The 15133-nt window shown below is 38.5% G+C and overlaps 1 long non-coding RNA gene across 8 annotated transcripts in view; it reads left to right on the top strand.

Annotated features, from left to right (window-relative positions):
- The first annotated feature begins 316 nt into the window (after positions 1–316).
- The window catches only part of LOC148224819 (uncharacterized), a 98076-nt gene continuing 83259 nt past the window's right edge, over positions 317–15133 (top strand). For 4 of the 8 annotated variants that reach the window (XR_015801505.1, XR_015801502.1, XR_015801504.1 and 1 more), the window contains exon 1: positions 317–495. This is a non-coding gene — a long non-coding RNA (uncharacterized LOC148224819). The remainder of the gene's footprint in view (positions 496–15133) is intronic. The other 4 variants (XR_015801507.1, XR_015801509.1, XR_015801508.1 and 1 more) reach the window with 3 other exon arrangements.

The following is a 15133-nucleotide window of genomic DNA, read 5'->3' on the forward strand; positions in this document are numbered from 1 at the left end:
GTTTTTTAAATTGGCAAATTAAGACAACATAATTAGTTAACAACACACAGCATTTGCTCAGCCCGTGTGTCTGAAGAGCTGGCATCATTAAAATAACACCTGTGGATTATGTCTAATTACCGAATTTTTTGAGACAGAGGTATACATTTTAATTTTCTGCCTTTTAAAACTGAAGTCAGAGTTTAACAAGTTGATATTTATGAGAGAGGAGATTTTAATTTGCAACGCGAGCAGCGGGTTGTTGTTTTTTTGTTTTTTTTTCCCCGTAACAGCCACAAGGTGGCAGAGCCCGCCCGCAGTTGGCCCCGAGCAGGGACGGGGATGGGGACCGGGAATGGGGATGGGGATCGGGATGGGGAGTGGGATTGAGATGGGCATGGGCCGAGGCTGGGGCTTGGCTCGGGGCCGCTGCAGCCAGGGCGGACAGTCGTGTAAAAACAAGCAGGAGAAATGCCAGCGTGAAAAACGGTGATGGAGGCAAGAAGATCCCTTCAGGTACGGAGCTGGGCTATGTTCATGACCCCCACTCGCAAACCTGGGCGGAAATTGCTCGATGTAGGGAAAGAAAAGGTTCCTGTAAGCCGTGGTGTTAGGAGAAGGGATGCAGGGAGAAGAAGGTGTCTGTGTGATCTCTCACCACTGTCCAGTGTGTTACATCTGGGGTGTGTGTGTGTGACTGGGAGTGTTCAGTGTCTGCCGGAGCTCCCTTTGCAGCTTCATTAGAGATATTGTAGGGTTTGATAAGTTTCTGGGTGAAAAAAGTGGGCCACAATCCCTCCCCCCCTAAAATCTTTCGTGCATGGCAAACACCTTCTTTGGCATACAGCAGATTGCTGCAAAGTAGTACCAGTCATACAGGGATTGATTTTGGAATGCCCTTTCTGTAACCACATTGGGGCAGAGACTCGCTTTGTTTATTTTCAAGGCAGTGGCAACTGTGCTGGCAGTGTTTAAACAACACATGGCTTTTCATAGTGGAGCCTAATTTTAAGTACACTTCAGTGATACACTGCCAATAGATTAGCATGGGGGATCCCACCAAATTATTCCCTGTAGTTTATGATAAAATACATTTTCTAAAGCAACAGGCATTTGAAGAGAGGAGGGAATGGTGAATACACGTATTTGATTATCCATCTAAATAAAAAATATCCTTTCAAAGCATAGAAAGGAACTTGGCAAGTGAACTGGTGGGAAAGAACAGATTCCCTGATGTGTTAGGGGACTGCTGCCTGTGGGTGGGGTTATAGGTCCCCTGTGAAGCCTATCTTGCAAGGGATGCAAGGAATCACTTTTCTCCTCAACTACAGGCATTTTGGATGCAAGGAATCTTCTTCCTCCTCACATACAGGGATTTTCTAGACACCACTGCATCTCTGTGCTGCCTTATCAAAATACAGTGGTAGTTTGGAAGAAAGGAATGACCACAGCAGCTCTGGTTTCCTGTAGCACTTACAGTGCCCCTGGCTGGATCATGTACAGAGCCACCATGAAGGAGCAGTCAGGCAGCAGCTCTGAGACAGTTTCTGCATGGCAAATAGGAGTGATGATTGAGGTACTGATAAACTGGGTGTCTTTCCTGAGGGCCTGGGGCTTAGTGCCATATTCAACAGCCAGTGTAGTTGTCTATTCCAAAAGAAGAAATAGGGTATAACACTCCCACTCCTTCTTAGTTCCATCAGTACAGCATTTCATTCTGTATTTTCTGATCCTGAAGGCTGTATTGCAGGGGGGTTAGGTCTTTCAGGCACAGGTAGCACAAGAGAAACCTGAAATCAAGCTTTTTCTTCTTCCTTCTTCTTCCTTCTTCTTCCTTCTTCTTCCTTCTTCTTCCTTCTTCTTCCTTCTTCTTCCTTCTTCTTCCTTCTTCTTCCTTCTTCTTCCTTCTTCTTCCTTCTTCTTCCTTCTTCTTCCTTCTTCTTCCTTCTTCTTCCTTCTTCTTCCTTCTTCTTCCTTCTTCTTCCTTCTTCTTCCTTCTTCTTCCTTCTTCTTCCTTCTTCTTCCTTCTTCTTCCTTCTTCTTCCTTTCTCCTTAGAGACTTGGGGGAAAAGATGAGCTCATAGCATGTGTGCATCTACAGTGCAGCTGCTGATACAGTTCCAACATCCTTGCAGGTATCAAATATGCAGATGATTGGATCCCAAGGACTGTGCCTGGCACATGTGCACCTACACCCTACCCAAACCTCCCATTTCCAGGGTATGAGGTACCTTGAAGTGAGCTCAATCCACTGCTGACGCTGTGTTACCAGCCTGCTAAAAGTGACAAGATCCTATGGGACAGCAAACATAATTAATTGAATATGGCCCAGGGCTTAACATACATCTTCAGGGGTTTGGTGGCTTTTTTGTTCTGTGGTTTTTTTTGGTTTTGGTTTTGTTTTTTCAAGTTGTTGTTGTTGGGGGTTTTTTTGTTTGGTTTTTTTTTTTTTTTTTTGGTTGTTTTTTTGTTTTGATGCAGTGACTGTTTTATATAGAGTAGGTATTAAATTTTCATGCTCTATCATGGACACTTATGACAACACAGATGGTGTTCAACAGGCGTTCCCTGGCAGGAATAGCACAGATATCTTCAGATGGAGAATGAATGACATCAGAAGCTGAAAACCACACCAAAACTTCCATCACTGTGGGAGCAAGAATATAGGCCAGAGATGCTGGCAGAGAAAAGACCCCTTTCATAAATTACCATTTGTAACCTATCATACTTGATTTGTACTCCCTCCCAAATTCTGAAATTGTAAATAGTAAGACCTACTTAATCAAAATGTATGCAGTCATAACCTGAATTTTAAACAACTTTTGGAATTTGCACACGGAAATCAGTCACATAAATGTTTTTTAACAGGAACAATGGGGGTTAAAAAATGGCTGAGACTAAGCAGAAATAAAGCCAAATGTCAGACTATATCACAATCAATCATTTCAATATAATTGAATTCAGAAAATATACATTTCATCCTCTCACCTGAACATTGAAATTTTACTTGTAAGGATAGCACTAAAAAATAGTTGCATTTTAGTTTGTATAGCTCCATGGCTTCACAGCACAGCTAACAGCTTTGTAATTGAGGTACCATTTCTTTTTTCCTTTTTTTTTTTAGGTACCACACTAGTATTTCGTTCCTATGACTATAGGATTTCAGTCTGTATTTCTTGATCCTGAAGATAAACCATCCTGGGCAGTGCAAAGGGGTTAGGCATAGATCACTCAGGAATTAACAGGTTAGTTAGTTTCAAGTGATTGAGCTTTAAACAGCATTTGGATTATCCAATGCTAAAGCATTTCAAGTTGTAAATCACAGTGGTAAAACACAGTGAATCTTGAGGGTATATCATTTGCAAACCTTCCCTAATGATTTTAAACCCTCCCAAATGAATTGGTATATTGACACAACTCTGTCCACAGTGGGGAATATTTGTAGTTCAGCAGTTATAAATCCTAGAATAGTTGAGTAATCTTACACTAAAACCAACTCTATAAATGTTATACATACCACTGTGCATTTTCTAGCCATATTAGCTTATTTAATAGCTCTAACAGAGAGCTGCCATCTATTCTTGCTTTCTCCACTGGCAAGTTCACAGCAAGGGAAGCTGCAACTGCTCCATTCTGTTCATGGATCAGGTACCAAATTTTTGTGTAGGGACCCAGCTGCACACACTGGATGAAGGAACTGGGAGGTTTCTGCTCCAGCTCTGCTGGGGAGTATAGGCATAAGTTTTATATAAAACTTATTGTTGATCCTCTGCCTCCTTAGTATTCATCTTTTCTGACTTATTGGGATCTTTTCTTTTTAACACCAAGTCCTTTCTCTAAGCATAATCTCGGAGGAAAATAAAATCCACCATATATTGACAACTAGTAATTTATGCTATCTACAACTTGTTGTAGATACAACCTGTACAATCAGGAATATTGTCAATATGAAAGAGACCAGGCTTTGATGAAAAAAGTCCAGATTTATGCTGGAGTTTGAGATTCTCACAGTGTAGTATTCAGTTATGGTATATGTTGATAGATTTAAAAGTGGTATCTCCGGTATTGTGAATAAATGTAGCATGCCGCATGGAACTGCAAAAGAACATTTCTTCTAATGAAATTACATATATAATTGACACTATGGACCTCGTTATATATGAAACAGTGGAATAGTTCTGAATTACTTGAGACATCTGTCTAAACAAATCAAGGAGAAATCTTGAGGTTCTTTACTAAAGAAACTCCTTATGATCCAAATGTAAGTCTTTCCTGTTAAAAATGGTGATCTTGTTGATCTTTTTAACATTAACATTTATAGAGATTGAATTAATACAGTAATGGCCTCATCAAACTTCCCTGTATTGTAATTACAAAGATCTGGTAGGGGTATATCCTTTTTCTAAACATTGTCACATCATTTTATGCTGATCCCTGATCCCACTTTCAATATATCTAGGATTACCGTACTGAACAGTACATAAAGCAAACATTACCTGCAATCAATACTATAAAGGCCTGTCTGAGTCAGCTGCAAGTGCACTTTAGAAACTGCCTCTTCTTAAATCATGGCATGGCACTGAAGATCAAACAAAGTGCTGAAGATGTTAGTCCCTGAATTTACATCTCAGGGTTTCACAAAAGGACATTTACAGTGGAAGACCCAGCAAAAAACTCACATAGCCTGCACTTTAGCAGAAATGTCAAAGTCTGTTTATTCACCCTTTTGTTCCAATGGCCTGATCCTCAAATCTCACTGAAGTTGATGAAGTGACTCAGGTTATAATGCGGTTTGGATTAGAAAGTTATTGAAATATGTGTAAATATTTCTGTTTCACTAATATAAAGTTTCTCTCTAAGCAGTTATATCTCTCAAGTCCTCAAGATGTTGAGATTTAAGGATATAATTGAAGTTTATTAATTGGTTTATGTTCTGAGAAAGTAGTGCCATTTCTGTTTTGCCAATCTGTGATTGTTTTACCACATATCTGTGTAAATCAAAGCCGTATATAAAGACACTTAGATTTCTCTATTTGCACATTGCTGTTAAAAATTACAGAAAATATTGCTTTCTCCTCTTCTTCTCCAGAACTACTCTTTAGCATTTTTCTTTACTACACAGATAATAGCAAGAAATGAAATAAAATCTGATGATAGTACTTTTGAATTAAAAGATAAAGATATCAAAAATATTGCTAAACAGAAAGGAAAAACTGGATAAACTTCTATTAAAAACTACATGTAAAATCTCAAATGAATTGTGTATACTTTCACTGAGGATATATGTCCTAATTCAGGAGAAGGTTGCTTACACTAACACACTGAGGTGTACATAAAGTTCTCACCTTATTTAGCCCTGGTCAAAGCATAGAAACTTCATTTCAAAGTATATGTTGCAAAGTTGAAAAGGCAACATTATTTTTAGTGATGGAACTACCAGAAAACATTTGTTAGAGTGCTGTAAGCTAGTCTCTCTGGAGTTCCCCCTGAGAAGGGCTAATCTGCATGACTAATATTCAGAGTGTAATTCCCTCCCCTGGGCAAGACTTCCCAATGCACTGACAGGCCTTTCCCTGGCTGTTGCTTTGAGTGGTGTCTTCTCCACTCCCTCTGGTCCTGAGGGAATAAAGCTTAGTGAAGGACAATAAAAGAAACAGGACATCAGCACACTAAAACTCTCATGAGGGATAGCAGGAGCCCAGACATATGCAGGTTGTCTGCACCACTCAGAGAGAAATAGCTCATTTTGGGTTGTTAAGGTGGAATATTTTAGACTTCATTCTCAAGAAAACATATTTTGTGACTGTGACCATTATCTGTCTACCCATTCTTAAAAAAAAAAAAAAAAAAGTACAAATTAAATCCCTTCATATTTCATGAACATAGATAGCTATGTAGAGAAAAGGGGTCCAAGTAACATAGAGAGAACATGTCTGAAAGTCTAATATCCCCTCTATTTTAACAAGGGGATTCCCATCACCAAACCATTAGTTGAAACATACCATAAATAGGGGCAAAACTCTGCAAACAGTTAAAGGTACTGTAAGGAGAAAGTGCTCTGAGTGAACCCTTTAAAGTTCAGAGGAGAAAGATCTCCATTTTGCATAGCAAAGGACTAGTCCTAATTGATTGCTGTCAGCAGAAACAGGTAGGCAGACAGCACAAAAGTGAAAAACAGCTGAATAATGGGAACAACATTCAGAATTCCAGGAGAGAAAATATCTTATAAAAATTAATGTAAGATATATGAGGAGATACACCCACCAAACTCAGATATGAATCTGCACAGACACTGCTTCTGTGTGCCTCTTTTACAAGAGCTGCAGCACATTATCAGTTTTGACTGACACCTGAAGAAGAAGCATACCCCATAAATGATAGTTCCACATGAGAAAAACGGCAGTTATCTTGGCATTTATTTCTACATTTGTTGTTGGACCAGCTCAATTTGTTAAGTTACAGATCCAGACTGTCTGGATTTTAGTATCAGTCCAGGCCCTGCAAAAACACTGGTCCCTCCCTGAAGCAGCCTTGCAGAAATCCTCTTTCAATAGCAAATATGTTTCTATAAATCAGTACAAAAGTAAAACAGAAGAAGAGCATTCTACTAAACTGTAGCTTTCTTATTAATTCTCTTCTTATGAGCTTTCTTTAAAAAGGAGCACAGAAAGCAAAAGAGCTGTTTGCTTGTAATATAGTACATCCTAATACATAAATTTTCATTAATACCAAGACAATCTCCAATGACGTGCTTGCTTTTTTCTATCTTTTTTTTAGCTGAAAGCAATGGAACATTAAGAAAAGTGGGAAATGCAGTAACTGCTGCAACAGTGAAGGTTTTCTTTTTCTTTAAAAGGGAAACTATTTTTGACAGATTTCAAATATTATTATATTAGGAAAAAAGAAGAAAATGTCCTTTGGACTCCTCGTATTCCTGAAGCAATTACAGTAATTCTATTAATGTGTTATGAGATGCTTTTCTGATTTGATCCAACATAATTGTACCAAATTGCTAGCATTTTCAGATTTCAGTCTCTAGTTTCCACTTAAAAGGCTAAGATTTCAGTGTATAGCTTTTCATCGTCTCTGGTTTTCTTATGTGGGAGTCACCTCTTGGCTATCTGCAGAGAAATATTCCCATGTTCTGTGAACATAGATAGTGTGGCTAGCATATGCTTTTGTGTATCAGATAAAACAAATCTCCCCATGAGGCCAACTGAAGATGCCAGCCACATTTTCATTGCCTATCGTAATTGATACCATCACCGAAGCCTTTTCTTGTCATCAAACACAGGGTCTTAAATAAGTCTTAATAAATAGTGGACTCTCAATTACTTGCTCTGAATTTATCACTGTGCACAGTTTTCATTCCTGTTTGCAGGGTTTAATGCAGGTATAAGCTGCATTCAGTCCAAGATACTTGCAATTGTCAGAGGACATGGAGAAAAAAAATTCCCACATACCCTTAGGTAGTATTTCCTGAGACTTTTCTCCTGGTTAGCCTTCTTGCTGCTTGCTGCTGTATCACCTCAGAGAGTGAGGAGCACTCCTCACAATCTTTACAGTCTTTTCTGTGGAGGACTTCAGCTTTATGCAGATGTTTTATCTACCCTGCCATCTGATCTTAAACTGCCAGCCGACCTAAGGAGGGTAGGGCTGCAGTACCAGAAACATTTTGAAAGTTTACAGCTTTGTGTGGATTTAGAGATGAGGACAGCAAAAGATATGGAGGCTTTGCTGTGTCTCCTATTCAGAACATATCAACAATTTCCAGCATTTTTATGATCTCACTGGTGGTATAGAGCTGGAAGATCAGAGTCTAGATTGCAAATCAATCAATTGTCACTTCTTTTGATGATACAGCCCCAGCGCACAAATATCCTGAGCCCAAATATGTGATGTTCAAGCTGATGCAATTTGGATGAGTCACCATCCCTCGAGGGTGATGTGATGTGTAGATGTGGTACTTAGAGACATGATTTAGTGATGGACTTGACAGTGTTAGGTTAAAGGTTGGATGTGATGATGTTAGAGGTCTCTTCCAACTTTAACGATTCTCTGATTCTTTGTGAGGTAACTACCTACTCTAACTATATATCAATATTGCCACAATGTCCATGAAACCACATTTATTCCCTGTTTTGCTCTAGTCTCTGATTATTAGATCAGCTTTGCTGTATGCCATCTCACCATGTGCTTATCCCCTCATCCCAGCACCTCTCATAATCACACTCAAGAGAAAGATTGATTAGCATTGGACATAACTCTTCACCCACTTCCTGACTCACAAAATTTATGCCTTGCCAGTGAAATGCCGGAGCAGACCCACTGTGTATTTTAGGTCAATTGGTCCCTGGAGGAGAACATATGGGGAAGGGAAGATTCTGGGCAAAGGTAGCAGAAAAACATGGACTGGGAAGTAGCCTTTGTGCAGTAACTTTCCACCTGGCATACATTTCCCTCAGAACGGGTCTTAACAGCCTGATAATACGGAGTTACTGTGGTGCAGTAGACCCTCTTTCCATTGAAGGTCTTGTCCTACAGACCCTTTTGCCTAAAGGTTTTCTTTTATCCCTGATATTGTGAAGAGTTTTTTTGGGTATTGTAATCTGGAAAGACTTTAGTAATTAAGTAATTCTTTCATAATTTTTAGATTGCACATTTGGTATTTCCTTGGCTCCCTGACTACTAATGTTTACCATGCCAAATAGCTCCCTTTTTGAAATGTTCTTTGTGGCATTCAGCTGTACTCTCTATTGTGGTCTGAAAGAATCTGGACCATGTTACTTGTCATCAGAAACGCATCCAGGATTTTCTAGGATTTGGGAGAGTTCGAATTTGAGACTCAGGTTTTGCCTGTTAGACTGATCCCTAGGTGCCAAAGGGAAAGTCTGAGTTTACAGCAGCTGCTGTTCAAAGTTTGACAGTATTTAAAGTAGATGTTTCAGGCCTAACTCTGCTTGTTATATTTCCCAAAGCTTTCCAGCCATTGTGCATTCTGTGCTATAATAACCAATGCTCTAGCACTCGACTGCACTACTTATAATGCTCCCAGTGCTACTTGACTCTGCTACTAAAAATGCACCTGATGATAATGCCACTTGCCCACTACTTCCTAATGCACCACTGGTTGGCTCATTACTGGATGCCTGGAGGCAAAGTGAACTGTTCCAGTCTTTCTCTCCACCTTGGCAAAGATAAGGGTAGCATAATAAATACCATTCAGCCATTTGATTTCCCAGTTCCACTGAGTTCACGCATTTGGAATAGGTTGTAAATTCTCTTGAACACAATCACTCGTAGATTATCACTGATGCACATACACTGAACTTTGTGCTCTTTATTTCAAAACAAGGACTGTCTTCAGCTCAGCAGCTCAGCTCAGCTGCTTTCCCATTTTCACGTGCAATAGATTGTATCTTTAACAAATTATTAATGTTCCTATTACAAACTGATTTGATTTATATTTTTTGCTGCTAGCAATGGTCTAATTATTTTTGTATTAATGTGTGGTCATAATGATAATTGTCCTCAATTTACACACTGACTAAGCATTTACTTTCACAGATTTGGAGATTGTGAGATTACTGATGAGAAAAAGCAGAGAATGTAGAAGTTTAATATAATTAGTTGTATGGGAAGTCTCTAATAAGGAACCATAAAAACTCAATTTTCATTGAAAGGATCATTTTACTCAGTATGGTTTCTGTGTTGGTTTATGAGTTTTTTGTTTCTCTTTTTTTTTTTTTTCCCTAGAAGCAGAACAAGCTGATCTTACTGTCACAGTTATTTTATTTGATCAGTCTATTTATATGTGCTTTGTAGATTTTTGGTTTGAGCAATAATATGTAAAGGCTAGTGAACCATTTTAAGGACTAAGACCTAACTGTTCTGTACATCTTATGATATTTGAGGGAGAATAAGAGATCCTGGCCCTGCCATTTTCCACAGAGCCAGGATTTGCTTTTGGATTGGCAAGATACACATAGGTGTGTAAAGCATCCGCCAGGGAGAAAAGGGTGGATAAGATAACCACAAAATAAACAAATTATCGCAGAAGAAGTCTGAGCTTGCTAACAGCTTGCCCATTGTCTGTAAGCCCTGTAGGTTTCACCAGGGAGTCATGTTGTAAATAGTGATTTGACAGTAATTATGTGGATTTGTGAAGGAAATGTTTGCCATGCATATTGAAGGTGGCAAGTTAAAACCTGAGCTCATCACCTGAAGGTCTTTTTGTAGTTAATAGAAAGACACAAACATCTGTAAAGAGGAATTCATCTGGTCTTTGCTAGATTTCTGTCTGAGGCTGAGTACTTCCTGGCAGGTGTTTACTGCACGCCATTAACTCCAAAGAAAGCAAGAATTAGACTCTATTTAGACAATAGGAGTTTAGATGCCTAATTTACAAGGTATAAATCCTACCCATAGAGGGTTTATATTACCCTCCTTCACTAATAAAATAGGGTAAAAAAACAGTGAAAGGGAGTGGGTTTTTTTAATAACTTCCAAGCAAAACACAACTGCACTACTGGAGCACAGAAGAATTCAGCTCACTGTTCTGTCTCCATGAGAATATTTTTCTTCTCCATAAGGATAAAAAAAATTTAAAAAAAGCTTTTAGGGAAATTGTTATTAATTCCAAATAAGAAGGGTACATTATACCAGCTAAATAGTCTGAAATCATTCATGGCTGTAAACATTCTGCAGAAAGATATTAAAAATTTTTGTGCAAGAAACCCTATTTTAGCAGGTTTTATATATTGTTAATATATTTGCTTATGTTCACCTATAAATTCATAATGGTAGATTTTCAAAACTGCAGATTTTCATCATGTAACATCAGAACAATAGTATTTAGGAAAAAAGTGCAATCTGTGAAAGAGCGAGTAGTTGTTGTAACACAACTCCATTAATTAGAAACATAGTTTGACAAGTTATAACCCTTCTTCCTAATTTTAATTCTACCTGGTAGATCTGTAGGAATGAGTTATTAATGCTGATATTCTGAAATGCCACTTAGGTCTTGTGTAATCAAAGAACTGTATTCTCTCAGAACACAAAGGAACCTCTAGTGTGAATTTGTAATTAACGTGCTGAAGGGAATGTTTCCACCCATGTACTGAACAGAGTTGTTGGGGCTAATAAACAAACACAATGGATTCATCCTTTCAACGTGATCAAAGAATACATAAAGATACAGGCACATGTAATTTTGGGAAGTGTGGAGACATTGCTTAGCATAAAATTATATCACAAGAAGGATGTTAGATCCATGTTTTTGTATATGAGCAATTTCCAGAAGAGATACAAAAACATTTTGCTTAGGCTGGCAGAAAGATGCTGTGTGTATTAGACAAAACATGGGGTAGAACATTTGGTACAAATGAAACCTGGTACCACTTTCTACCTATTGGAAAGATTGGGAAGACTCCTAAACTAAAAGGTCTCTTTCTAAGTAATGCAAAACATTAGGAAGAAAAAATACCTTTTATCAGATGAACAAAACAGGCAGCTTTCCAGGCACAATAGTCTTTAGATCCATTCAGGCTCGTGAGTCTGTCTTGCTTGGGGGATTTTTTGGATTTTTTTTCAGTGTGTGTTAGTTAGTAATAAAACATATTGGTCCATACAAAATTTGCTTTGTTTATGTCCTTAGGACACTGTGGTTACTATGTATGTGGCCCCAATGGCTGCCTTAAGCAGACTAACCAAAGGCATAGATTTTCCTTAGTTATGTCTCAGTAAAATATAACTCAAGCACAAAAATCACTGATGTTTTTATCAAAAGGTGTGCCATGGCCAGGGGGTGGCCTCATTTAGCTATCTCACAGTAAGAATGGTATAAAAATGCAAGAGGCTCGCCTGTAAGATTTGAGAGTAGGGTGGCTACTCTTGTTAGCAGATATCCTGCTGACAGAAATAGCCATCGTTTTTGAACAAAGATACAGTCCAAAAGTGCTGTTGTGCAGCAGCACTTTCTCATAACAGGCTGCTGCATTTCTGTAATCACAACAAGAGGAAGGGGCCTTGTTTTTATAGGATAATTACTATAGGTTAGTTATTACTGCTTAATAACTTATGTTTATGATTTAGGCTAGAAACAAAATTTTGGTATATTTGGAGATGTATGAGAAACCATACCATTGAGGTTTCTGGTTATTTTTAATATTTTTTCCCATGGATACTTGGTTATTGCCAACATTTGCAGAAAAAAGAATTTCCAGACTTAAAAATCCAGTTTCTCCCCCTGAATAAAAACAAAACAAAACATTTCAAAACAAAAACAAAACAAAATTATTCTAGAAGTCATATTTAGTTCTCTTAACTCTTGACCATTGCGCCAAAGCCTGGGGATATTATTTGTCTTTAAAATATCTACAAGTTATCAAATTAAGAAATCTATAACATAACACATTCTGGAAACAGGGAAATCTGATAAGTTCTACTTGTAGATGAACAATCAACAAAGGCCTCAAAAGTAAAAAAGTATTAGAAAACCTCAATAAATGCGCATCTATCTATCTATCTATCTATCTATCTATCTATCTATCTCCCACAAAGTTAGCTAGATAGTTTCTTAGTGAATTTATTTTTTCCCCGATGTAGAGCCTTTTATCACAGAATCTTAACACCTAACAATCTAAACAACATGCAAACTGAAGAAGCTGATAAAATACTTGACTGGAACACTGCAAATCTTCCTATTTTGTGCTATGTTTGCAAGCTCATGCATGAATGCCCTCCCCCAGCTTTCGTTTGTTAAGATAGCGAGGATAAATGAGGAAATATATATTTTGTGACTTGAACTGAAAGTGCAGAAATATTTCCAGTGTTGCACACTGCAATTTATTTTTTATTTTTTAACATAAAGTTTTATGGTAATGAGGGGAATTCATGGACATTGCTTTCTCTGATTTCCAAACCTGATTTTATTTATTAATAATTCTGAAATGTCATGAAGCCTCAATTTGCTATATATGACATTACTTCTGAAAAGGAAGTCGTGTGGATTGTTAAATTATCAATGCAATTGGTTTATCATTGAAAGTAAAGAGACCTGAAAGCAGAGAGAAGCCTTGGGGAATTAATAGTAAATCTAATCAGGTAAAAAAGCATTTGTAAATCTCAATGCATCTTCATGTTATTTTTCTTTGTGGTAACCATATTTTCAGAAAAATTGTTGTGGTACTGTGTGGCAAAACTAAGAACAGTCATTTTTTATTCTCTAGCAGGATATACTACATATGTATACGTACTCCTTCTCTCTCTCCCTCCTTCCTGTTCTCACTTTCTGAACTATATTGATTTTTTGCTAATTTTGTAGGATCCCATAATGGCCTTTCTTCAGCAGAACTCACTCTGAAAGTCGCATTCAACTCCTGATATTAAATGCAGAATAAGGACCACCTTTCTGAAAAAAGCCAGTATTCCAACTTTGAACACCTCCAAATTCTGTATATTTTCAGTTTGGGAGCCTACACCAAGTGAATAAACTGGCTGGCTGGTGTCCTGTATGCCACCAGAAGGGCTCAGGCTGCAAGGCAAAAATGTCCACCAACTCTTTGTTGGTTTTTTTTTTCCTTTCCTACCTGTTCTCTGGCCTCTCTCAGGCTTCAGCAGTTATGTACCACAGAGTCAACTTCACACCAGTAGAGAAAAAGAACCTTCTTCAAACAGTTTTGCCATCTGTGAGATCTGTTTATAAGTCATTTACCTCTGCTGTTCTAAACCCATCAGCTGTTATGCACATGGATAATTTTATGGACTGGGCTATATCCTTGAATGGGTAGAGGCACACTCTGACAGTTAAGCTACGTAAATGCCAAACTGTTTGCAGCAAGAAGGCTTTAGCCTTTAGGATTTTCTGGCAGGGACTATGTAAAATGAATGCTTTTTTATGGTTCTCTGCACATGCCCTCAATTTTATTTAACATCCCACTTGTCCCAGTTTATAAATGTTCACCTTGTACAGTGGTGGATACATCTCACTCAGGGGCCAAGTGAATGTGGCATCAGGAGTCTTGGGATTTTGGACCGCCTAATGAGCCCAGGTGAAATTGGAACAAATCCAGAAGCTATAGGTGGACATGAGGGAAATGAAAGAGTTGGAAAATTCTTGTTTGGCCCTGTTGTTATTATTCATGTGCAGGGAGAAAAGATGTGTGTCTGTGACAATTGCAGTGGTGCTTATCAGCAAGGAAGGTGTTTCTAAAACAAAGATTAAAAAATGGCATTTCCCGTTCATAAAATTATATCAATTCTATCTAGTTTTTATGGTACATGTAAATTATGTTTTGGATTTGATATAATCTACAAAAATATGATTAATTTTTTTTTCTGTTTTATTTCATTCTATCATCCATTATGAGATGACATCCCTGAACTGAAAAGCCATATTCATGAATAAATAGTCTCATATTTTCAATAACTGCTTTGAAAAAGAAGGGTTTTATCCAGACACTGAGGCAAAAGCTTCAATAAAATTTCCTTTCTCTGCAAATAAGATAGTCATCTTTGGAGTTTGCAGTCTCCACTCAGTGCACACCATTTGCACAAAGCTGTGTTACCTCCTACAGAGCTTTGCTCTCAGGACCTGCCTTTCATCAGTTGTTCTCCACTCTGCATTTATCTTTCCTTTCTGTACTGACAACACAGAGCTAGATCACCCCCTCCAGAGGCAAACCCAACATCTGTAGGATGAATGTCTAGCTGAGGTCACCCTGCACAGTGCTTCCAGCATCTCTCCAGGCAGGGTGGTCCACGCAAGGGTATATATTTTTATGCCTGCCTGTTTGTGCCTATTTGTAAGACTGGAGATCAGCAGGCTTCAGGGGAAAGATAACACAGCTTCAGTTTGCTGTTTCCTAGGAGATTCCGTCTAGAGGAATAAGGGCTGCTGAGCCTCTTTGGAAATCCTGATCCCTGACTGAACTAGCAAGACCTGCTCACACGTGGCTCCCCCTTAGAAAGCCTGGCACTGCTGGGGCTGCCTTGAGGGGATGTCTTGGAGCTCAGTGTATCCTGCTGAGACAACTCAACTCCTCAGGCATGGACCAGGGACTACTCAGGAGAGAGAATGGCACACAAATTCTGGAATAATCTGGAGGCAGCGACTCTAGTTTGTGGTAAAGATATAGCTAGAGCCAAGCCATAC

This window comes from Sturnus vulgaris, chromosome 2, assembly GCF_052056855.1.
Source record: "Sturnus vulgaris isolate bStuVul1 chromosome 2, bStuVul1.hap1, whole genome shotgun sequence".
NCBI lineage: Eukaryota > Metazoa > Chordata > Aves > Passeriformes > Sturnidae > Sturnus > Sturnus vulgaris.